The sequence below is a fragment of the Lonchura striata genome, chromosome 3 (genome assembly GCF_046129695.1).
Source record: "Lonchura striata isolate bLonStr1 chromosome 3, bLonStr1.mat, whole genome shotgun sequence".
NCBI lineage: Eukaryota > Metazoa > Chordata > Aves > Passeriformes > Estrildidae > Lonchura > Lonchura striata.
The window spans coordinates 105463674-105489688 of NC_134605.1; the positions used below are offsets into that span (position 1 = coordinate 105463674).

Below are 26015 nucleotides of genomic sequence, written 5' to 3' on the forward strand. Positions count from 1 at the left end.
TTTAAAAATAGAATTGTAATAAACAAATTCAAGGTACTACTTAATGGAGTAGTGAGTTCCCCAACCATTTTTCTAACCAACCAGATTAATTTCATTCTATTTTTTTCATTAAACTGATTACTTTAAAATGTGAGTTCCTTTGCCAATTTCTAGCCTGTGGAGAATTTTAATGACTGAGTCATAAACCCCAACAAAAATGGGATATGTAATGAAAATGCAAAGGGACCTTTAACTAGAGCACATATTGTGTTATGCTGCAATAATAATAAACAATAATAGTAATATTAATAAAAATAATACCATTTTATATGTACCCATAAAAGGCCATTTATATGATCACTGTACTAATACTTAAAATTCCAAGGTACTGCATTTTTTACAATTATTATTGTTATAGGCTTTATAGAATTTTCCAAAGCCTTTGTGTCTTAATATGTTGTGACTTAAGGATATGCACTGGAAGACCTCTAGTCCTCAGACTATTGATTAGTTAAAAGGACTTTTTACTAAAACTTTTTTAACATTTCCACTGTGCATATTTTTTTTACATGTACCCCTTAATAAGAAATTAAAAGGTTCAAAGTTTCAGGAAGTTCTGAAAATTCCCCAAGTACAAATAAATGAAAGAAACTATTCAATAAATTATGAACCTAAAAAATAATCAGTTAATATTCACTATCAGAAAGGCAATTTCTTATAAAGTAGTTTCTGCATGTCCCCAGGCCATCAAATTGCTCCCTGGCTTCCACTGTGTGGAAGTTTCAATTAGAATTTCATGTTGAAAAGTACGTTAACACCTTCTTATATATATATTGGTAATGTCTGTTTAACTCAGGCTGTCACAACTTGGAATGGATTTTTTTTTTCCCCAGTAAACCAGCTGAAAAAAGGGAGGGAAGATATTGAATGATTCATAAATATATAATGTTTCCCATTTGTTATATTTTGCAATCAGAGGCTGCAGCTTTAAACTTGCATATCAGTGTGTAATTCCACAAACTTAAAAAATTGATCTGCCAATGTCTCCCCTCAAGCAATCTTTTAATTAAATGAACTTCATTCACCTTACCTCTATACTCCTTAGGTTGATTTTATACAGAGATTTGATTCATTTTTCAGTGAAGTTTTTACTTGTTTTTAAACTGTAAAGGTTGTTTAGTAAACAAGTGTTTAATAATGTATAGAAGGTGACTGAACATAGATCAATGACAATTATTTATTCACAATAAAAAACTTGGAAGTAATGAGGTTCTTTTGTATGCTTGCCAACCAAAGGAGAAGCACGCTTGGTTCTCAGTCACGGTAAATGAAATTGAGCTTTTAATTTGTAGGAAACTCTGCTTATTTAGACCAGCTAGAGGTCTGCTTTAAGAGTATTTTTTCCTCCATAATCTTATACAAGAATGGAATTTGTAATAATGGCAGTTCTGTTTAACTGTATAATTAAATTAGTTCAACACATGGTTCAACACAGAAAGTCCTGATAATATCAATAAGAGCCTAAAATATTTTGGAACATTTGCTATTAGTTTTTGAAAAAAATGATTCTGATAAGTGCACTTCACAGTTCAGAATACAAAAATCCAGGTTGAACTACATGTAAAATGAGAGACAAGTGTGTAGCTCCAGTTGTCCAGGATACAAACCCTAATAGCAAATGCAGCAGTTGTACAACTTTGTGCTTTTAAAAACCTACAAGGCCATGCTCTAAAGCAGGAAGACTGGACAAAGACAGCAGAGAGAAGGTGTGTGGATCCCACAGACTGCTGTTTGACACACCTGCCTGCAGCTGCAGCACAGGCCCTGGGCTGCAGGAGCATGCAGGGCTGTGAGGGGTGAAAGAGGAGATGCAGATTGCCAGGGTACCAATGAGGAGCTGCATTCATTGCCTGCACCCGGGCTGCTGCAGCTCCTGCCTGTGCCAGGATGGCTTCTGTAAAACCAGATCCCTGGAGAGCCCTGATGCTTCACTACCTTCAGGGTAGGATAGGAAGTGTAGGTAAGCTGAGTGCTTTATCTTTTCCCTGTGTAAACTGCAGTTTGCTGCCAAGAGTAGAACAGGAATTCCTGATTTCACACCTCACTAGTTCCTTACAGTCTTTTTTTTTTTGCTGTCATCAAACTGGGCTGTATGAAGGACATCAAGCATGGAAGAAGACCATGATACTTTTGTTTTCCACTGACATTTTGAGACCCTGTGCAGGAAAATCTATGGGTAAAGCTGAAAACCAACATAAGCCACTGTGTTTCTTTTTCTCTTGTATATTTTAATGTTACTTAAAGTTCCACCATAATCCAATGTATATTTATGTTTATAAGCATCCCACATGCTTGTATGTTGATGCAGCAAAAGCTAAATGCACCTGCCAGTGGTTTTCAATGCCCATAGTAAATATTGCTCTATTTCTCCTTCTACTCCCCAAAAGTCTTTGCTTCTAAACCATTTGCAGTGATGCTAAGGAACCATAACTGCAGCACCAGACATTACATGACAGCTGTTTGAACAGAAATACTAATTGCTTTCATATTTAATTAGCTATTGTTTAAATTAAAAATACCAACAAAACAGTCACAGCAGGCTCATTTTAACAGGAGGTTTATTGGTCCAGGCAGTAGCTCAAAGAGCAGCAGGCATTGGATTCACACACCAGCTCACTTTAGTCCTGAGAAACTGCCAGTGCATTCCTCGCTCAACAGCTGCTGGTTCATCCCACTGGCTTGATCTTCTTCCTAATGGTTTTACCTCTCCTGAAAAGGCAAAAACAGAGATATGTCATCCAAGGCAATAGGGAGTTATCTCACCTATCCTTAGCTAGTAATGATCCAGGTGTCTGAAATCCCTTTATTGAAAATGGGGAGTAATAGCCCCATTCACGCATCTGAAGAAGTTGTAGTTTGGTGCCAGGGTGTATCATGTCCACACTGCTCAAGACTGCCCACTTTAGCACAAACAGTCTGATTTCACACATTTGAGCACTTGGCCCTAGAACATCATGATTATCTTTGTGATTTTTTTTCCTAATTCAAAATGACTGAAATGCGACAGTGGCTGGGTCACAAAGAATGGTGTATTGGTATCAGGAGGATAATGGCATGTGCTCTGCACTCTGAAAAGTGATTTGGAACTGTGACCCTTTCTTTCTGTACTTGGGAGCTGTGTCCCCCACAACCACTTATTGCTTATATGAAATTGTCTCTGGGGCTTCCCATCCCCAGATTGAATTTGGGTCCTCTTGGAAAGTAACAGGTTCAGCTGAAAGGATATTCAACTGATTTATGTGTAGGAAGCAACAGGTTCTCAAAGCAATGAGGAAACAGGAGATTTTTGACCATGTAATTATAGAGTTAAGGTAAAGTTAGGTGCCTATACCTATGCCGTGGGAATCCAAAGTATGGCAGGATGAGTATCAAACATTGTGTGACATGAAAGACTATTGTCAAAGGCTTTCATTCTCTGACAAGTTTAACATTGCTCCCCCTGTGTCAAATGGGGACACTGGAAGCCTCACTCCAGGCAAGTTTGCATAGCTGGAGCCAACACAGTGCAAGGACAAAGTACTGTGTAATGCACAGTGAGATGTCTCAATGGCAGGCCAACCTAGGAGATCCAGAATTGTTTCCCTGAATGTGGATATTCTGGAATGTATATTAAGTTAATATTTTTATGCTATTATTATGTTTACATTATATTGCTTTACATATTACCAAGTGGCAATTGAGGCATTTTTCAATGGAATGTGGTGCTATCCAATGACTGTCATTCCCATCTTCCCCCTGGTGGCATCTGTAGAAGTGACTAATACACTTCAAATTGCTTTGCTGGTTGTGTGACCATTCACCTCGGTGATTCTTGAAAATTCTGGAAAGTATATTTCAGGTACAACTATTCTCTTAAATAAATATTTGTATGGATTACCATGTGAGATTCACTTTCTGCTGATATTCGTGAAAAGAAAATTGTCTCACCCAAATATACATGAAAATCAAATATTTAACTGTTACAAACACTGCCAAGGACAATTTTGTTTAAAATGTGTGCAAATATTCATGACAAATGTTTTGTGATATTCAGCTCTGAATAATTAACAATGCTTAAATTGCAACACATGTAACAAAACCTATTAGTTCTAATAAGTCAGTACAGTAGAATTAATCAGGTTTTCATTTAAGCAAATGTATTACAAACTAAATTGTTTCATAAGCTGTCAAATGCACAGAAGCACAAGTTTGCATCCGTTTTTAACTCTTTTTTCAGGAACCAGGTTGGTACATGGCCCTCAGGGTTTGGTTTATATTCTGACTGCAAGCCCAGCTCACACATGGGGGCAGTGGTGCTCAGAAAGGGATTTGTAGTGAGATCCCTCACAACTGACCTCAGCTGTCTGAAAAATACAGGTGGGAATGATTTGTCCCAAGCTTCCTGTAAAAGCAGGGAATGTTGGGGAAACTCACTCTTCCTCAGGATAAGTGTCTATGACAGATGGAATGAATTGCAGTCTGAAGGTTCCTGTCACTCTGTTAACCCCAAGAGCAGCCTTAGCAGATTATTTAGGTTAGACACCTACAAGACAGAAAGAATTTGGTAATATGAATCTCTTCAATTACAGATCCCAAACAACAAACTTGGATTAGGAACTCATCTCTGCTTGGCATTTTCAGTAGACTGTAAGGGAATTGCACATCTTGCTGAAAAGAGTTTTCATTACAAAACCCTGATTTGCTTATTATGTGCCATGTTTCTTTGCCTGAAAAAATATGGCAAACCCTTGCATTCATGGCCTTATTATGAAGGTCAAAATAAGTAATGATGCATTTATTCAAATCTGACTTTTTGACTGAAAAACAGGCAGAAGTACTGGAAAACTTTTCTTTCAAAAAACGTTTCTAGAATTCATGCTTAAAAAAAAAATGAAACACACCCAATAATCAAAGCAAAAAAAGAAATAATAGGAGAAAAAAAATCAACGTATTATATATTTTCCTATTCTCATTATTTTTAAAGATATGTTTTTTGCAGACCCAATCTATGATGTTTTTGCACTTTGGGTTGGGATTATCAAGATGAAGATACACTTCTCTTCTTGGTTGTTGTTTGTGAGGATGAATTTGTTTTCCTGAGGCAAAATACATGTGCATCATATTCATTTAAAAAACATACTAGGCAGAATCAGGGAAATGCTGTGGCACTGATGCATGTCTTCATGCTGAATGCATACAATGGGAATCTTCAGACAATCCATGAGCACAGCACACGAAGGAAAGCAAATGTGAAACAATTTTCCTATGCTGCATTAACATTATTGTGTGAATGTTCCATTTGGGAACGCAAACATGAATACAAAACGAGCTCTTCTCTATTCTGCCCACAAGCACCATGTCGGCTGAAATATACATTACTTGGCAAGAGGAAAAAAAAACTTGATTCTGGGAAAAATCAGTATGGGAACAAGACCCCGTGTGCTTTGGAGGGAAAGCCTGCCCCCTGAGCCATGAATTTCAGTCTGCAAGTTGCAGGATGATGCATGGATTCCCAGCTGCTGCTTGGTGAAAGGATCTGGCAGGAGCTAGATTGCAGTCCTCTCTGGAAAGTTGGGTGCTGCAGGGCTGGTCCTGGCAGTGCCAGCCCAGCTGTGCCTGCCCTACCTCGGGGTGCCACACACTGAGCACCTCGTGTGCCTTGCACAGCAGCCTCTGTCCTGGCACACCAGGAGCACAGCCAGGCACCGTCTCAGCAAACAAAGCACAGGCTGTGGTTTCACCTTAATATGATTCCTGAACAGGCATAGAAAGGTGAAATGCAGCTATGGATAGATGTGGATTTCATTGCAATGAATTCATCGAGTTTTAACTTCAAACACAATGGTTTCTGGATTCAGATTTTAAAATAGTGTGACTGAAGCATTCAGATGCTATATACCAGTGAGGTTCATCTGCACACCTAAAAGGGTGAGTTGGAGACTACATTTTTACAAATTTTCTGCTGAATTTTTGTGTTATGGAAAATTTTAACATTTCTTCAAGCTTGTTTTTTTTTAATTAAGTTCAAAATTTGCCATCAGCAATATTTCAACTTGGTGTACTGTCAACTAATTTGTTTTTCATCAAGTTCTTTATTAACAAAAAATCCCTTGATTATTACACTTCTCTGACTTCTTGATAATCTCCCTTGCAACCAGTCACGTAATGCCTAAATACTTTTCACTGAAATATTATTGAGCCAAAAAAGCTGATGGGCCCTGTAATTAACTTCCAAATAATATGAAAGAAATAGGGTGTTGCAAATACTAGGAGTCAGAAATGGATTAGTGCCTGGTTTGAGAGGCCCATGGCACTCACTGAGCACAGCCTTTGAGCTGAGGCTCACTTTCTGTTTCAGTCCTGCTCTTCATTCTTCCTAACAGCTGCTACATTTTCAGTGCAAGGCAATTTACATTTTACAGTGCTTTTCCTGACTGCACTCCGGGATACTTAACACATTCAAATGACCACAAGCTATTCAGCCCTGATGGGCAAGATGAAGCACAGTGATGCCTCCTCAAACTTACTTCCTTTCCAATTACAAAAATAAATTAGCTGAACCTAACAGCACAAACCTGAGAAATGGATATTGCAAAGAAGAGAGTACCTCCAAGCTGGGCTGAGAGTGATAATAATCTAGCCCGTAATTAAGAGTAGAAATATGCTTCAGTATTAAACAGCCACTGCTTCATTTGCAGTTGATAGGAAGAGAGCAAACTCATTACAACAGCAATGTAAGGCTTTTCATACAAGTGCCATAAAAAAGACATTGCAAATATAAGTTAATTAGCCATATAACGTGTCTTGATGACAAGAACTTCCTGTCATAATACTTTTTATAGAGAGATAAGAAAACTTAGAACTTGCTCAAAAGTGGAAAAGTAGCTGCATGATGAGGAATATAAATCAGGATTTCTGCTTTAACGTAAAACCACAAGGGTTCATTGCCCCAAATACACAATGTGAAAGCCTAGATGTCCTCAACAATTTGGGAATAAAATGTGTTTTAAGTAGCACTTAAAATGTGTTTCAAGTAACAGCAGGAGAACCACTTCACAGACCACATGTGGTTTCTTTGCCTTCAGAGACAGGGTAGAAACATGATTTTTTTCTGAAAGGAGACAGAGCATCCACCTTCTGCCACTTGCTCCAATCTCCTGAGATCACTCTGTGCATGTGTATGGAGAGCTGGAGAGAAAGGTAAGACCCCTGAAGGACAAGGAGCTCAGGAGCACTGAACTCCCATTGATGGTACCCAGAAGTAACCTCTAAAAATGTTCTGTATGTGAAACATCTCATTTCTTCTGGAGTTCACCACAAATGAACTTCAGAGAATGATTTATTTAACCAATAGATATAACCACAATTAGACTTTTTTTTTTTTTTTTCTGTTATGTAATCTCTTTCTTTAGCTTTTATTACGCTTTCTTTGGAGCAATTAGACCCAGAAAGCAGTATTAAATATAAAATCAAAGCCCAAGGCACAAGTTCAAATACAAACTGGAACTAGGTAATGTTTAAGGTTATTTCTTTTGCCTGCTTTTAACATTTTCTTCCTTACCCAGCAGACTATGTTCCTTTTAAAGCTGAGATTTTGAAAATGAAAATGCAAAATTTCCCCTTTTCAAAACATGGATGACATTTCAGGAATCCTTCCTCCATAGCTCCTTCTCTATTTTCTAAAGCCAACAAAGCTGCTCTAAAAAAGTTTAAAAAATGAAATTCAAGTGAAAAGAGAGAAACAACCAGAGAGGTATAAAGTTCTTTTCAATTTCTGTCCAGTTTTGTACTTCTTGTTCATATTTCCCATACTCTGTCAAAATGAGCAGCTGGTAACCTTTGTTATTATGAACAGGTTATAGATGGATCATAATTTATTTGCTGTGCTCCAGAATATGTTATGGACATGACAAAATACTCTGATTCTGACTTGAAATTTTATTTCCCACATAAAAGTCTGACTTGTAATAATCTGATTCCCCAGCAAACTTTCCTATCTGTCAGAAATAAGTAAATAAGACCATAATGCATTAGTGCCAAGACAGAATCTTCTAATATATATTGTAAGTAAAATAAATTTTGTTTCTTTCTAGATTTCCCTATTTACCTCCTTTCTAAACTATCCACTTAATTAAAAGTAGCTCTCTATCTAATCAAGCTTTCAGTAGAAAATGGTCATTTTTACAAAACAGAAAGAAATTATAAATGGAAATTATTTCCTTAATTTCAGTAAACAATCACTGAACCTTTGGTGGAATCAGCAAACTTTTTTTGAATTACTAATTTACTGAGATTCTTGAAGTCCTGTAAGCACATTAAATACTTCACTAGAGAGAAAAACAAAAAGACATACTAAATGATCCTGAAGCTTTTAGGTACTATTCAGGCAGATATTACCTATATAATAGGTTATATAATAGATTAATAAATGACTGCTAATCACTATTTCAGTTAATGCAAGTCACAAAAGGCAACGAATTTGCAGACTATAAAATAAACATTCGCAGTGCCTAATCTCTACCTGGATTTAGAGTGTGCAAATAATCCCTATCCTCATAATCACTAGAGTTCACCAAAGGGCACCAGGGGAAATGAAATGGGAAATGGGAATGAAACACATATGTGTTTTCAAAATGTGTCTGGTTTGAGAATAGAGAGCTCAAGTAGTAATCTATTCTGCTAAAGCAGAACTGTAAAGATCATAGTTCTGAGTAGAGCTCTGGAGATGCATCAAGCATAGCTAGGCATACCCTTCAAAAAATTAACAGTACAGCAGACTCCTTAGTGTGAAATTACCCTCTGTTTCTTGGGGTAAACAATGGTTTCCAGAACCTGCATATTATAATTCATTTAATTACCACTAACTTCTTCAAGCTTCTGTTTCCTCTGTTTCACATTCATTGCTTCTAATGCTTTGTATTTTCAACTTCTCCAATTCCTTCTCTTCTTTACTCTTTCATGTTCTCTTTTGCTCAGAGCTCAAAGAGAGGTTTCAGAAAACTTTCAGTAGGACACTGAGAGAGGATGCTGGTCTGTCAGGAGCTGCCTATTATCTCTCAACCCTGCATGACACAGACGGTGAGCACAGAACACTTGAGCTCAGGAATATTGTGCACAGGATTGAATCATTGTAGCATCAGTTCATTTTGCAGTGACAAGGATCCTTAAGATAAGGGTTTAAAACTTCCTTAAAGCCAAACAGCATAGGTACCTGTTTCAATGAAATTGAGGCTTATTTCTAAGTCTTTTATAATCCTTCTCATTTCTCATGATCTCCTCTTCCTTCATCTTTCAATCTCTTTCAACAACCTTGCATATGCGAGCACAATAAAAATGCTCTGACATCCATCTTGGTAAATGAAAAACATGGTAAAAGCAGAGTATGCATGTGTGCAGTTTACTCCTAATACTGAGCTATTAAAACATTCTGGGCAAAAAAAGTAATTATGAAATTATTGATCTTCTATCAGCTATATGGTTGGGTTTTTAACGTGTGTGATAATATCCCTAGGTATGGGTTGTAATATGAGAAAGGTTATTAGAATTTAGCAGCAAATCTTAATGGAACAAATAATCCAGATAAAGATTTTTAAAAAAAATCTTTTCGTGCTTTATTTATTTAGTCTGCAATACCTTTATTTATGTTCTCATAGTGTGAAGTTAGTACATGGGATGAAGTATCAAAGAAGATGGAAGTCTATCACAGCCAGATTTTATCTAACTTCAGTTTGTTGAATATAGTACAAATTCTTTGTTTTGTTTTGTTGTGTTTGAATGAAGGGGTCACTTATACCAGTATTGCTCATGCAGGGTGACATCTTACCACTCAAAATGTCCAGAAAACACTCACTATATTTAAAGGCTTTTGCAATCACTCATCATCATAGTGCCCAAAGTCAGGATTCAAATCAATATTAAGGCACTTCAGTTTAAATGTTTGCCCATGCACTTGTACATCTAGTAACCTGAGGAGAAATTCTCCTGGATATCGTGCAACAAAACAAGTCTCCCACTGGCTGTTGGTGTGGGCAACAGAGTTCCAGCACAGGTGCAGGCAGATCAGGAGAGCATTGAGTGAAAACTAAAGAATGAGTCTTGACCATCAGAAACTGTCCAGTTCTATTGCACACATCAGCATCTGGTGTAATCTGGGAAGCTGGGAGGGGCCCTTCCTGGTCCAGGATGGTCTCTTCCTTGCACGGTGTTCTGTGACCTCTGCCTGCCCCATGGGGTTGTTTTCACTATGTCAGCAGCTCACCTGGTACCAGGTGCATCTGTGTGACTGCAGTGACACCTTGAAGTCACTGTGTGGGGAGCCGAAGCACTGCCCGACGGACTCAAGGGTGTCTGAGCCACTGAGCTCACACCAGGGCTGCTCCCAGCAGGAAGGCCAGATGTGGTCACACTGATGGTGTGGAAGAGCTGCATGGACCCCATCAGCCTGGCAGTCGGCCTCAAGGCCAGGAAACAGTCCCAGAAACTTCTGTATTGCTTAGCACAGGCATGGTGTTACTGGGTAGGCTGTTATTTTCAGTCTTTTTGATTTATAGGGCCTCTCTTTTATAGTGTCACTTAAACAAGGCTGATACAAGTTCATGCCCATGAAGATTTCTTAGAAGGCTCTAGATCTGGTGTAATTCATCAGTTCTAAGGCTGAAATTTGCTTATAGAGAAAATAAAAAATCAAGACTAGAGAAAGAGAGAAAGAAAGAGGAGGAGAAACAGTTAAGAGTTCCCAGATCAGTATCCTCCCCTGGGTTCCTATTCAGTGCAGTGTCTGTCCCTGTAATATTTTGTGACATTAACAGTATTTTTTTTCATCAGGACCCATTTGTTTGCTCCTGTTTAAGATGCTGAAGCTCATTTTGATTTGTCACAGAGGCTAAGTTCTGTATGACTGCTAAGCTTAGTGCTTCTGCTAAAGTAGCTCAAAAACTACAACCAAAACAGAGGAAAAGGGAGTAAAGAAGGGATGATTGTCTTGCTGTGGCAAGTATTTCTTTATCAGCAGATGCAGGAACAAAGTCATAAGAATAACAACATATGGGAAATGGCAGGAGAACTACAGCAGAAGAACCACAAAGGAGAAATACTTCCAGAGTGTGGGACAGCAAACACATGGCATGGTGAAGGGGTGCAGAGGTGCTAGGTAAAAGCCCTCAGATGTAAAAAAAGGCCAAAGTACCCTCATGCAGCATTCCCTCAGTCTGGTCACTCATGGTGCACTTCTAACTATTAGCTGCATCACACCTGGATTCAGAATGGTGTATTCTTTCCTGTTTGGCTCAGAAATACTCCACAAAGTCAATTTAAGAACATTTATGGCTTGCGTAGGGAAATCATGCTGTTACAATATCCTATTGCTGAAATTACTTAGAAAGAGAGATCTATAAGTGTGTGACATGGCTTACATAAATCAAAGTGCATTAGGGATTTGGGGAAGTTTTGCTCTCACATATACCATTCTAAACTTGAAGTATGTAAATCAGTGCCAATTGAATTACTCTTGATTTGTCTTACTGTAAATGCTTTAGTGTAGTCCATGAGTCAGCTTTTTAATTAGAAATCCCAGGGAGACTGAAGCTGGACAGGCACTTTCTACATTAATCATATTTTTCAAGGAGACTTGGAACTGAGAAATACTCCATAATTTGGAATAAAATAAAATAACATTAAAATTATATAATTCATTAATCTTAAAATTATATAATTCATTAATCTATAATTTTTACTGTTGTAACTGCTCTTGAGTCTCCACAGCACTGAATATAGAGCATAAATAAAAGACTGTTCCAGAGGCTACAGAATTGACAGATCATAAAAAAAAAACATTAATAACATAAAAATAATGAATAACATTAGAAATAGGATAAAGTAGGCAAGATTTTCTTAATTTCTCTTTTGGAAGTAGTATGAGACAAGTCAGCAGGAACCTTTGCATTGATTTGACTGTTCTGTCTGGTTCCACACACAGCATCACAAACACAGACTCTGTACCAGTATTGAAATATGTACTGCTGAGCTTCTGTGTCTGTAGAATTACAACCAGGTCACTCTTAGCATAAAAGAGACTTTAAATGAAGAAATACAGTACAGTATTCCATACCTACATACCACTTTCATGGAAACAGTAGGAGCTTTATGGTTGCTCCTGCTTTTGAATTGCCTCTCCTCTCCTCTGCAGCTCTGCAGTCTCTGCTGTGTCTCTCTCATGTGGCTTTTTTTGTCATTTTGCAGAAGACTGACACATAGTAGAGGACACAATGTCTTGTGGATGATGTGAGTCTAATACACCATGGTTAAGGCTAAGAATTGTCCAGATACCAACCTTGGTTTGCTGGGATAAAGGAGACAGAATTTCAGAAAGAAGATTACGTCTCTAATTTTGTTCAGTTCACAATAATAAATGATAAAAATAGTAATATAAAAGACAGTAAGGTATAAAACCAACATTGTACACAAAAGGAAACAAGAAATTGTATTTAAAAACCTATGACTTGTAGCTAATCAAGCTTAACACTTGAAAATCATTCAAAGGGAAATTGGGATGGTCTTGTCCTTTGCAGAAAATCAGAGTATATGGTGATCCTACTTCATCGAAAAGGAAAATGTTAAACGGTATTGACAAAACGTCTGCCTTTTCTCCTGTCTCACTACTCCTGCAACCTCCTTTTCTGCTGTAAAAAAATGTGGATTGGATTCCTTTAGGAATGAGTAATAGAAGAAAAGCTTTTGCTAAACACAGAAACTCAGATGTAGAATGTCAGCAATGTTTTGTGAAAGGTCCTGTGAAAACAAAATAATAAAAATATTAAATGGTCAGGGGGCAGGTCAATATGGTGAAGGGAAAAAATGCCCAATGGTATGTGAAGGTAGACATGTATGTGAGTTTTAAAAAGCTCACATTTGGAAAAAACCAGTATTGTTAGAAAAGTCAAAGCATAGTTAAAAGCAGATGGATGTTAGACAAACAGAAGTGACCTTCTGTTTGTTGGATATAGACCTTCTGTCCCTTTCAGAACAACTGTACAAGTCTAGTGGTCCTGATGGCATTCCCAGGCAGAGGGAAGATTGCTGCTGTGCAGTGTCCACCACAGCTTTGACCACTGGAGCTCCCAGAAGAGCAAAAGCAGACCAAAACTGCTTTTTGTAGGAAGTTATAGTTGGATAGTGCAAATAATACCTGTGCTCCAAGCAGATGCAATTAGTATTCAATATCCTAATATTTTGCTGAGAATTCTCCCATATTTCAGATCTCCAGTTTTTCTGTTACCCAGACCAAAACAGAAGTTCTTCTCCTACATTCCTAATCTAGGATGGAAGAAAAGATTTTGGGTCTTCTTAGGGTTTGTTTGTTGAAACCATTATTTTTATTTCATTAGAATTTTTGAAAAATGAAATCAAAATTTGGATTAAAATCCAAAGTCCTGAAGAATGCAGTTGTTCAGAAAGCAGACTGTATCAGTCATTCAAATGTTTAATTTTGTGGACTTTTCCTTCTCTGTGTCTGGAATAACTTGTCTTATTAGCAAGCATTTCAAAAGACAATTGATAATTGTGGACTATAAGTCATAACAAAGTTCTCAAGTGACAAATGCTGACAATGTATAAAACTTTTATAGTTTGTGGTTTTGATTGTGCCTGGATTCAAAGAGAGAATTGCTGTCTAAATTCTGTAATGTTTCTCCCATTTTCCCACTGCCTCCTGACACCGAGCATGATGTTTATTGATGTGATCCAGCAGGACAGATTTGTGCCTTCTCTTAATGTCAAGCTCTTTATTTAGTCACCTACTCCAGGTTCTTCTGCCAAAATCCACTCTATTTTAGTTGCCTTTAAGGAATGTTACATGAATCAGTACAAATTTTGACCTGACAAAGTTTTCCATGTTAGAGACCCTTCTAAATTCTCCTCAGTCCAACTGAAAACAAATATATAGAAAGGGAGAATCAGCTGTTCTTTCCTATGCTCATTGTCAGAGGATTCAAGAAAATAAAGCAAAAGCACAATAGCATTGCCCTGAGCTCATAAAACTTTAATAATGAGAGAGCTGCTGATATATGGTAAATACTGACTGGATAAATTTAAAAAGTAAGAAAGACAAAGCAACAAAATGTCTGTGGGTGAAAACAGTGAAATAAATAGTGAAAATAAAGCTACCTAAAATCCCCACATCTCTCTGAATAAAATGTTTATCATGATGTGAAGGATGAATCACTGAAATATGTTAGAGCACTTGTTATTTGGAGGGCATCTTTGTTGACAAGCAAATTGCATACAGTCAGAGTTTTGTGGTTAAAGTCAGCATGCTCTCTTCATTCTCAGAGGAAAAATTTAGTAGGACAGAGAATTTCTTATGTGCCTGGAATAGAAACAAGAGTGTATAAGCTAAAAGGATTCCTTGACATATACAAAAATGTACATTTACTACTTTATTGCAGCATATCTTGAGGTCACTAGCTTCATAACTGATGCTACTACTAGCTTATGCAAATACACTTCTTTCTGTTGTCTTATTTTCTCTGTGTAAATTTAATCATCTGGTGCTTTGGGGCTTAAACTGGTAAGTGATCCATGATCCTACCTCTGTATCCATATTCTATGGGTAGACAAACCCTAGAAGTCTAGGAACTCTGCTTTATTGCAGGATAGTTTATGCCAGATTTAATTCAAGAGGATGTGAGAAAAATAGTCTTGGTTGCATTTAAAGAATTACGCTGCTCTTAATTTGCATGGGTGAGGCCTAAAAGAACAGAGAGCTCTAGAGGGGGAGTTCAGCTTGCTAAATAGTGCCCAATACAGTGAAATCTCAGCTTGGAGTCCAAAGGCACAAAAATAATAAAAATTAAAATAAATTAAGATAATTGTATTTGTTCTATGACACTTAACTTGCCTTCCATTACCTGTGGTAAAGTCAATGTCTGTGTGCAGTTTGCAAAGGAGAAAATTTATGGCCACATTGGAAATCAAATCAGAACAGAAGAAAGAAAAACAACACGTCTGTGAGTAGCGTGGGATGTGTGGGTTAAATAGAAAAGTGTTGACCTCTGAAGAGCTTGGGTGATACCTCCTGAATTCTCTGCATTGAAAGAGCAGGAGGTATCATGTCTTCAAATTCATGTAAGCAGTATGAATATATCTCAGATTGCTGAGACTCATTTGCTCTTAGGGACAGCACTATCCAGACAGAGGTAGTATTTTATGCTTATAAATTAAAGGAACATTTTTAATATAAAAATCATAGTTCACCCCAAATTTTTTTAAAATACTGATATAGAAGTAGTATGCTTTATTGGCAGACACTGGAAGAGATTAGGAAATCTTCCTCCCTTTCTTTCATACATTTACTTGGCAAGGACTCTTTGTACCAAAGCTGATCATATATTTTCTGTTGCAACTCTGTTTTCACAGATTTTTTTCTGTTGTTAAAAAAGCAGAGTTTGATTTAAATTTTATAAGAAATCTCTGAAAGAACACTGGGTGTTCTTAGAAAATTTGCATGCTAAGTTCCTCTGGAAAAGAAAAGAAATGAAAAATTTTCAACTTGCTCTTTATGGCATAGAGACAATTCTGTGGGCACCTTTTGTATAGTCAGTCATTCTGTCACTATCATCCTCCAGCGACTTTGTCTTTCTCACAGTAATAGAGAAAAAAGAAATACAGTTTAAAGATAGGAAAATGTGAACACAAAACTGTTACACTGGCAGGATGTCTCAAGGTAAGTGCATTGGCAGCAACTGCATTTAACTTCCTTTAAATTGACTAGATTTCAAGTTGAAAGTTTCCCATTAGTGCTTGAAATTAATGTGTCATTCAGTTTTCAAATGACAAAATACCATACAGCTAAGGGAAAAAAAAAAAAAAAAAAAAGATGCAAGAGGGAAGCAGTATAAAAAGAAAGAAGAATAAAAGCCACCACTCCACGATGACTCGGAGACAGTGAATCAGGCTGCCAGCTGTCAGGCTGGGTAACCTCTGGTCCCCAAGATTCAAGAAGAGAGATGAGCCTTCAGTTTGACATTTATGCCAAGTGAGAATGAAGCCAAATCCACAGCAACCCACACTGCTGTGCATTCATGTTGGAAATATATCTCTTGTTAGGGTGTTCTTGGAGGTCACTGCATCTGAATTAATGTTCAGGGAAATAAGTCCTTCACTGAAGAGCAGAACTTGTGTGAAAACAGGTGCTATAATCAATATTGTCTTCTGGTAAGAACTATCCTGTGACAACCCTTACGCCTTGGGTATGCAAAAGTGAAGCATGCATGGCTCTCTCCTCTCTTGTTTATTGAGAGTCTAACTTAGAGAAATTACATACAGCTGTGGTTTAAGGCAGTGAAGTTTAGTTAATAATTTTCTATACCTGTTGAAAACTATGTTCTTGCCTTCAATTTTTTTTATTCTAGTAGCAAACATATTAAAAATAAGCAAAATAATCTTCAAGACAGTATTTAAAAACTAAAAAAAGGAGAGAAAGAACACACAAAAGATCCCTTTCTCGAATAATATTAATATTGAACAACTGGCTCAAATTATTAATACCAATAAAGAAATTACAATGTGGACGGCATACACCAAAATATTCCTTTTCTGATCTAGAGACAAAAATGTTATGAGCTCTCATGTAGTATTTATCTTCTTGAGTAAAAGTAGGTCCCTAGTACTGGGGTTGTAAGTCAAAATTCTGATTTTCTGCTCATTTTTTGGTGTAAACTGGAAGCATCTTCCCTCGAATTAGTGAAATTTCACCTTTTAAAACCAGGGGGAGAAATAACAAAAAAACACATGAGGATATGTTATGCAGAAGACTAAATCCTGTTCTCTCTCACAGTACACAGGATGTGACCCACAGGAGTTTGCAAAACAGCAGCAGCACACATGAAATAAAATAATAGTCTTGTGTTTCTCCCTGTCCAATTTTTGTTGTTTGTAAATATTTTAATCCAACTAGGATGATTTTTCTGTAAAATCCCTGTTCTAAAATGTTTGCATTTTGATCCATTATCTACACAGTGCTAGCAGTCCAATAGAAGTCTCACTGGTGATGAGGTCTTACTTGATAAAGAATTGTCAAATATTAACTCATAAAAAGCTCTCCCCCATTTTTGCCCAATGCTTGTTCATGCTCACAAGAAGAAAATTAAGTAGCAAAAAATATAGCAACTCATAATACTACTTGAGTTGTTCTCACCATATTCTTACCTGTTAAATCACAAAACATTCCTTGTCTCCAGGATATAGAGGTTAGGAAACAAGATGAAATGTCAGGTGTCACTCAAAGTAGCAGCAAGACAGAAATGAGCCCCTGGAAAAAGCATTACTGCCATAACTTTTGTTTATGACCAGAATTCATATTCATGCACCCCAAATCTGGACCAGTGTCTCATCCAGAAAAATAAATCACCATTTGCAGCAAAGCAATGGGAAACTGCCAACCTCACTTTACAGGTTCTGGTAGGTATCATACAGCAAGGCCATGGAAAAGCATACTGGAATTGATGATAGAAGAAAAGATGAATTTATGACTAGAGCTGTGTTTTGGTAGAAAACTAGTAGGAATCTGGGAAAAAAATATTGAATTTCACAGCCTTCAATTATCTTTTCACTCATTGTTGATCACCCATGACATGAACTATGCCTGCAGTCAATGTGGGATGCAAACACAGCCCTGGATACTGCCAGTGGTAGTGGTAGGAAGCACTGGGCAGATGCTGCTTCTGCCAGCCTGGAGCAGGCAATAAAGCCCTGACACCAGGGTATTGGTTCCATCCATCTGGGTGTTTGTCTGAAGCTGGGAAAACCACCCAGCTTGGTAAGGATCATGCAAGTCTTCCTGATGTCAGAATAAGGTTTGATTTGTATGGCACTGGTAAGAAGACAGATATGATTTATTGTCATAATTTAGGCTGCAGTGATCAAGTGTAGTGCTGCCCTGCAGATTCCCCCAGACATCATCAGTCACAGGATTTGAGTATTGTATTGACCACGTTCTTATTTCTTGATCCCCTTTTTCACCATCCTTGAACCTCCCTACCACCTCCCAGATCAGTGAATTAATTTTCTTACTCACTGGGTTTCTTATAGCTGTACTTAATTTAGGTGTTTCTGTTACCTTTAACTAGGTAATCACAGCCTAGTATGATATTATTGATATGTTAACCAAGGTGCTTCCAAGGGTTCCCCTTGAAATATTTTCTCAGTAAAAGGTCCCCAAAAGTCTCCTAAAATTATATGTGAGGTCTGGCTGCTTCTTATGTAACTCTGCCATAACTACATGGGAGCTCCATTTATTCCTCGCAGATTCATCTTTAACTTTTGTCATATACTTTTGTTGTTGTCTGTCACATTCAGCAATTCCTTATGTCATATCCAATAGTTTTCCATGTCCCATTCAGTTAACTTAACCTCAGGCCTATTATTCTGCAGCCAACTCGTTTGCCCTTAGTCTTAACAGGTCCAAAGAAGATGCCCAAAATGCAGTAACGTGGGTTGGGCAGTACACGCAGCCCTCTTGTCAGCCCAAAATATTGGCCCATGGTTTAATCTGTGTTCTGATCAAAGCAGATGCCAGTGTGGATGATGCATCTGTAATTCTGTATGCCACCTTCTGCTATTTATTGAAAAGTCCCAGATCTTTTTTTTGTCAAGTAGGAATAAATATATTATTTTGTTAGCCAAGATGTTTGGAACTTTAATTTATTCATTCTTAGAATGTTCTTGCCACTCTTTAGAGGAAGGTGGTCATGGTCATGTATATGTAAACTGATAAAAAAGAATCTAAATAATTCCTCTGTTTTAGAATTTATCTCAAGCATGGAGGTTTCATTGCAGTAGAGCAAGGGCTAGTCACTGGAGCTTAGTTTCATGTAATATCAGTTAATCTGTTTATTGCACCTAATTTACCTATTTTTCTTACTCTTAGAACTTCAAATGCAGCATGTTTTGAAATACACAATAAGAAATTTTAAAAAAACTTGAGCTGTGGTTGACCAGTGCATACTGCAGTAAATGAAAATGGTATAATTTTCAGTGTGTTTCTTTACTAATTCACAGAAGTCCTGGCTTTGCCAGTAGTTTTCCATGGTTTTCCAATCACAGTGACCCAAACTAATGAAATCTCACTTGTGTTATTTCCAATTGACTGCAATGGTTGCTCTGTGCTATTAGTTGTACAACTGATCTGACAGCCAACACAGAAAAAAATTCTACAATTCTCCTTCTGGCCACATAGCTTAACATAGTTGTGTTTTGTTTTTTCTCTGATTTTAATCTTCTAATTTTAAACATTAGCTTAGGGAATTTGTTGAGCTTCTGGTATTAATCAGAACAGAGGTTTAAAGTCTTTGTAATGACCCTCATATCTGTCAACAATCTGAGTGGTGGGGAAAAAAATAAAGTGCTTTTTAAAGTACTATTTTTGCTAGGTGCAATATTTGTTTCAGATGAGATGTGTCATATATTTCGTGTGCAGCATGTCCTGTTTGATATGTCTTGTCACATTACTTCCTCTATCATGTGTCACATTATGTAGGGTCATGCTACTTTTGCTAACAATAAGACACAAAGGACTCAAGCAGCAGTGAACTGCCTGCCAGAGACTCCTTCTTTGCACTCTTGGAAAGAAGAGCAAATCAAGAGCTGCAGCACCAGGCTACAAGTCACCTGAAGGAAAGGAAGTAAATTACTAACTGCTCTAAGGATAACAGTCAATAGATTTTTTTTGAAAGGTGATTTAGAGCCTACTTCTGCATTCCTTACATAGCCTAACCTCCCATCAGGGGACTATGAAATTCTAGACAAACTAAAGGAAGTTATAATGCTTTTTTTAAATGAGTTTACAGATTTCAGCTTTTTGCTGCCTGTTTTCCAGGTATCAAGCAGTTTATATCAGACTACTGCACTTTACAGAAATTATGCATTTCTTTCTCCTCTTATTTAACTGCAGCTCCTCAGGACTGAACTTACGGAAATCAGTTGTACTGTACTGATGAGAGGAGGATGAGGCATCTGTCCTTTCTTCTTACTTGCATTCTAGCGGCCCAACTAATTTTCCAGAAGTACAAATAATGGCAACTAGTAACAGTACCAAAATTATTAAATGGTATGCAAAGCAGAAAGAAAAATCCCTGCATCAAGATCTGAAAAGAGAGTAGTTATCCTCAGCCACTGTCATTCCATGGTGGTCAGTCATTTTACTTATGTTGCACTGTTTCCAGGTAACTCTTTAAAATTAAACAAGCAGTTTCCTACTGAGGTTCTTTCCTCAAGTTTTAATCAGAAGGGAAAACAGGACAGAGAAAGCAACAGCAATAACCTATAATCTAATAAATAATGCTAAGCAAAAGAATTATGTCCAGAAGAGCTTCCAGACCTCATATTGTCATCTGTCAGTGATTTAATGCAGAGAAAAGTTGCAGATAAAGTTTTTGAGATGTGACAGCCATATGAGAAGAGAGTGTTTGCCCTTGACAGATCACAGCTCCTTTAGCTGCACCAGCAAACTCAGGGCTGTGAGTGGTTTCTGGGGCTGCAGAAACTCACTGTTGAATCATAGAATCATTTACATAGAAAAAATATGTTTAAGATCAATAAGTCCAACAATGCAATGCCATGTTCACCACTAAATCACATCCCCAAGTGACCCTCTCCAGGGATGATGCTCTTCTACCAGGGGTGATTCCATAATTTCCTTATGCAGCCTGTTCCAATGCTTGACAAACCTTTCAGCAAAAAATTGTTCTTGAATATCTAAACTTCCCTGGGTAAAACTTCCTCCTGTCCTGTCATTTGTTACTTGGAACAAGAGACTGACCCCCACCTTGCCACAATCTCCTTTCAGGGAGTTGTACAGAATGATAAGAACTTCCCTGAGACTTTTCTTCCAGGTTGAACACCCTCAGTACCCTCAGCTGCTTCTCATCAAACGTGTGGTCCAGACCCTTCACCAGCTCCACTGTCCTTCTCTGGATATGTGCTTACACCAGAATTTCCTTCCTGTTGTGATAGGCCCAGAACTGGACACAGGATTTGAGGTGTGGCCTCACTAGTTCCCAGTACAGGAGGGAGCCACTGCCCTGGTCCTACTGGCCACACAATTTCTGATACTCCAGCACAAGACTGAGCGACTGACAAATGAGATTACAAATGAGATTTGATGTTTTATAGTTCACACTGGTCAATCAAGGATGAAAAAACTACCAATATTTAAATACAGTTCTATAGTTCACACAGATCATTAAAAAACTGTGAGTCATTAAAAGCACTTTTCCCTGTTGTCCTAAAGAGAAGGGGAATGAAGGAAGTATAACTAAATGCAAATCTGCTGAACTGCCTTTCTCCAGAAAAGACTGACAGGATTTGTGGGGTAGGAATGTATAATTTAGAGAAGGGTATTGTCTATGATTCCATGAGGACTTTTTAAGGAAAGCATATTGATAGATGTCTACATTTGAATTAATTTACAATGCACCTTTTATGGCACAGGTGGAGGGGAAGAAGCCAACAGGCTCCAATGTTCATCCAGGTATGAGCTGGTTGCCAGGTGTTGACCCTCCCCTCCCCTGCTGTGGTTATTCCTTGTATTGGAATGTACCTCTATGTCTGAGCTGGAAAAAGGAAAAATAAACCCTGTAGGCTGTGTTAATACAGAAAAGTGAAGAACAGAAGGTGATACCTTTGTCCTGAGAGAAAAGGACAGAGTAAGAACAATGCTGTACCTTGTTTGGCAGGACATTCATCTGCAATTTTGAAAAGAAACCCTTATTTCTTTCCTGGGAGGTTTACAGATTTTAGATAAGTGCTATTTTGTGTACAAAATCCAGAAAAATTCTGGAAAATAGACCCCTACACTAATTTTCTCTTAAATGATTAGCAATGAGCCCACACATTTAGTTTTCTACATATAATTCCTCTGCTCATGTTCTCTCTATTTTGATTTCATTTATAGTCCTATTTAGAATAAGAGCCTTTTTAAAGGTAGACTGTCTTCCAGCAGTACATAACTCTGTCAGAATGGGCTCGTGAGGCTGTGTGAAATGCAATAAAACATAATAAATAACAACAATGGCCCACAGAATTGCCATTTTATGGAGCTGCAAGATGCTAAACACATTGTCCTGAATACAAGAAGTTTCTTTCCACAGCTGCAAACCTTCGGGTCTTTGGTGCATTATTCTAGTTTGAGATTTAAAGACTATTTAAAGCAAAAGAAAATATTTTTGAATATTTAACACATAAATGCCATATTTTCTTAAGGAGATAATCCAAATGCATCACTTTTAAAAATCAGTCTTGTAAAGTTAAAAAGAAAATGATTTTTAGCACTAAAGACACAGTAAAGGAACATGCTGACTATAACTGCCTTCATGCTAAAAATAAATTAGAAAAATAATCTAAATTCAGCATTGAAAATAATATTTTAGATCATACACTAACTAGATTTTATTACATATTGCTTCAATGATATTATTCTGGGAAAAATTTAAAAAGTAGCTCAACCCTTGCCACTGGATATTTTCTTAATAAAACTGTTTTGGAAAGCTTTAATCTTTTTTAAATGCCATATTATAACACAGTTTCTCATTTAAACTGTCCAAACTATAAACATAGGATATAGTTTAAGATAACTAAAATGAGGAGATGCCTGCCTGAGAGTTCTTAGGTTATATTTGTAGCTTAGAAAATATTTGAGGAAATATGAATAAATTTCCCCTTTTTTTTTCCAGCACAGGAACAAGAATTCTTTGTATAAGCACATACACATATCCTTGTATCTCTGTATATCTGTGCATATATATATATATATAAATACTTTCTCCATTGAGATGACTACTGATGCCATCAAGACAGCTCAGAGCACATCACATCCTTCTTGCCCATGCAGATCCATTGGATTTAAGAATCTCATCCTATGGCTGCAGTGGAAGCAGGATTATACTCTTACTTTCTTACACTGGATACTCAAATTTGCTCTGTTTTTTGTATTGGCACTATGTTAATGTCTTCTTTTCATTTATGCTTCTTAGTTGATTTTGCTGTCAAGGAAATTCACCTTAAAAATCAGGAGTGTTCCATGTATTAATCTAAGACAAAAAAAAGTACATTTTTTAACATTTGTGAATTTATTTTGTATTTTTTAAATCCAAACAATAAGTTTATTAAAATAAAAAGAGAATATTTTTGAATGCTTAACACAAAAATACCCACATTTGCTTAGACAAATAATCCAAATGCATCACTTCAAAAATCAGACTTACAAAGTAAAAAAATGTTTTTTCTAAAGAATATCCCTAAATTCTTGCTCAGGTCAGCAATAATATTCCACTCACTAAAGTCAAAGAAATTTCAAACAGGATATATTATCTATTTTATTTTATATTATAAATATATTATTTCTTTTATTTTATATTTTATTTCTTTTAAGCATTCAGCAGGCATCTTTGCATAACATCTCATTGGTAATGAGTCCTCTTCTGGCTGCCTGATCCTGCCCAAATTGGATTTTGTTCATCCAAATCATACTGTTTTCACAGCCATGCACACCTTTAAGTGGGAGGTAGAGGGGTGTGTTCATAAATTGTGTGGGGTGTGGGAAATTCCAGCCACAGACTCTCATTAAACCATCAGAGAGGCCATATTTTGCAGTCCTTGTATGCTGCTCCGCAGCAGATGCAAATTCTCATTGAAGGTATTTGGAAACGTTCAGTCAGGAGGATTTTCTGAGAGAACATTCCCTTCTTGAAAAATTAATTTTTAGAAAAAAAAATATTTTGTGAACAAATATTCTATTGCTCCACTGGGGAAAATCAAACTGACGGGTCTCCAGGTTCCTCACCTGAAAGGTTTTTGCCAGCCTCAGTCTCAGCAGGCAGAAAGCAAATTTGGCAGGCGTTGGCCGGGCAGGCTCTCAGAGCTCTCTGCTCCTCCAGTCTGAGCCATTCACCCTCACCTGCTGCTGAGGGCTGAGAGCACAGAAACCCTGCCTGCTGCTGCTGCTGCTGCTGCTGCTGCTGCTTCCTCCTGCAGGGCTGCCACCAATCCACCCTCACTGCAAGCAGGGAGCAATCCTGAGGAGAGCCAGGGTGGGAGGAGACAAGTTGTCATTCTGTTGTGGGTTATGTTATGTATATTTAGGTTATGCTATGTATATTTATCTCCTTTTTTAGTATATTTTTTTTTGCCCCTTTATTCAGGGGACAAGTTTTTGCATTACATTATATATTATTACACCTATTTTTGCATTATATATAATTACATTTATTTCCCCATCCCTAGAAGTGCTCAAGGCCAGGTTGGATGGAGCTTGGAATAGCTTGGTCTCTACTGGAAGGTCTTCTTGTTCATGGAAGGAAGGTTGGAACTAGATGGTCTACAACCTACAAGATCCCTTCCAACTCAAACTATTCTATGATTCTGTGACATTACATCAGATATTATATACAATATTAATATAAAATATGTAACATACACCTAGCTATTTTATGTATTTCTGTGCATATCTCCATATCTACATATATGTCAAAGCTCTGACATTTTTTGCAAGCAATGTTGCACCTGTTATCTCTTCCAGTCCTTGTGGTTTCCGTGTTCCAAATCAGAAAACTGTTCCCTAAATTTGTTACAAAAGGAGGTATAAATGAAAGATAGCAAAGTGTACTTTACATAATTAGAAAACAAAGGAGACCTCTGTATTTAGGAACACCAGCAGAACTAAAAATAAATATCATTAATAAAATGGATTGCACCTCAAAACACCAGTGGCAGGGTGGTGTCTAATTCATACACTAATTCACATAGCTTCAAATAACCATAACAACTTTGAGCATGTAAACTTACATACAGAGTGAAAGACTTGCTGCTCTTCCACCTGTACAACAGCTTCTTTAATTCTCTCAGTCAAAGCTGGCCAGTTTTCCACTTCTATCTTGAGATGATCAATATTTCCTAAGTGAGCCACCTTTTGAAGTACTTCAGGACACATTTAGCTCCCTCTTTGATCTTTCTGTGTCTCCTTTCAGATATAATGGATTTTACCGTACTGAGGCTTTATCCCACCAACTCCACTTTTATTATCCTTTAGCTGACTATCCAGAAGATAAAAGCAAGTTGAAAGGACAACTTTTCTTAGCAACAAAAATTAATCATGCATCTCCATTTTGGGGAGCATCAGACACCATCAGAACCCTCATAAACAATGCTTTTTGCAACATTTCCTCTTGGGTTTTTTTTTGAGGAGTACACAAAAACATGAGAATGAGAGGTGAAATATTTACCAATGTAACTTTCAAAGCTCATGACTTTTCTTCTGAGAAAAGGGGTGTTTCCAGTACAAATCCAAGAAAAAATCAAATGGAAGGATGATTCCAGCAAGCAGCTTCCCTGCTTCTCCTTTTGTGAGGTGCTTCTGCCCTGCTATTTCTTCATGTCCTGCTCTGTGTTCTTCTCCTTCCACAAATCTTCAGCTTTCAGCTGTACAGCTCACAGAACCAGTGATGGGATGCTCATATTTATTAATCCTTGTGTTTTCCTTGGTTTATTGTTATGATGCAGGTGTTGTGAAAAAACAGTTCAGTTTGTCTAAGCAGAGAGCTAAGGAAATGTTTTTGTTTGCTTTTCCTTCTTTTTGGAACATAGACTAAATAAAATCTTCATAAGAATATACCTACAAGAAAATATTGAACAGCAGAAACCTTGTAAAGTAGAAAAGTTGCTTCAAATTTGAGAAGAAGAAACTTTTTTTCCACAACATATTTTGTGAAGGCACTTTTTCCAGACAAGCAAGCTGGAGAAAGTAGAATGTTTGCCTTGCTTTTTGGCATAAATCTGAATATCTTTGTTATTAGCAGGAAAAGTGTCAAGACTGGAAAAGAAAATGGCTTTCCCACACAGCATGAATTTTAATCCACAGCAAATGTGGAAGTCAACAGAAATTTTGAAACAGAAGTAATTTACTGAGCAATAACCCTACTCTTCTACCTAATTCAGAATTTAATAATTTT

At 37.2% G+C, this 26015-nt stretch overlaps 1 long non-coding RNA gene across 1 annotated transcript in view; it reads right to left on the reverse strand.

The window, feature by feature from the left end:
• Window positions 1-2582: 2582 nt before the first annotated feature.
• Window positions 2583-26015, reverse strand: part of LOC116183450 (uncharacterized) — a 41647-nt gene continuing 18214 nt past the window's right edge. Inside the window, exon 3 of the long non-coding RNA XR_013339624.1 lies at window positions 2583-2748. This is a non-coding gene — a long non-coding RNA (uncharacterized LOC116183450). The remainder of the gene's footprint in view (window positions 2749-26015) is intronic.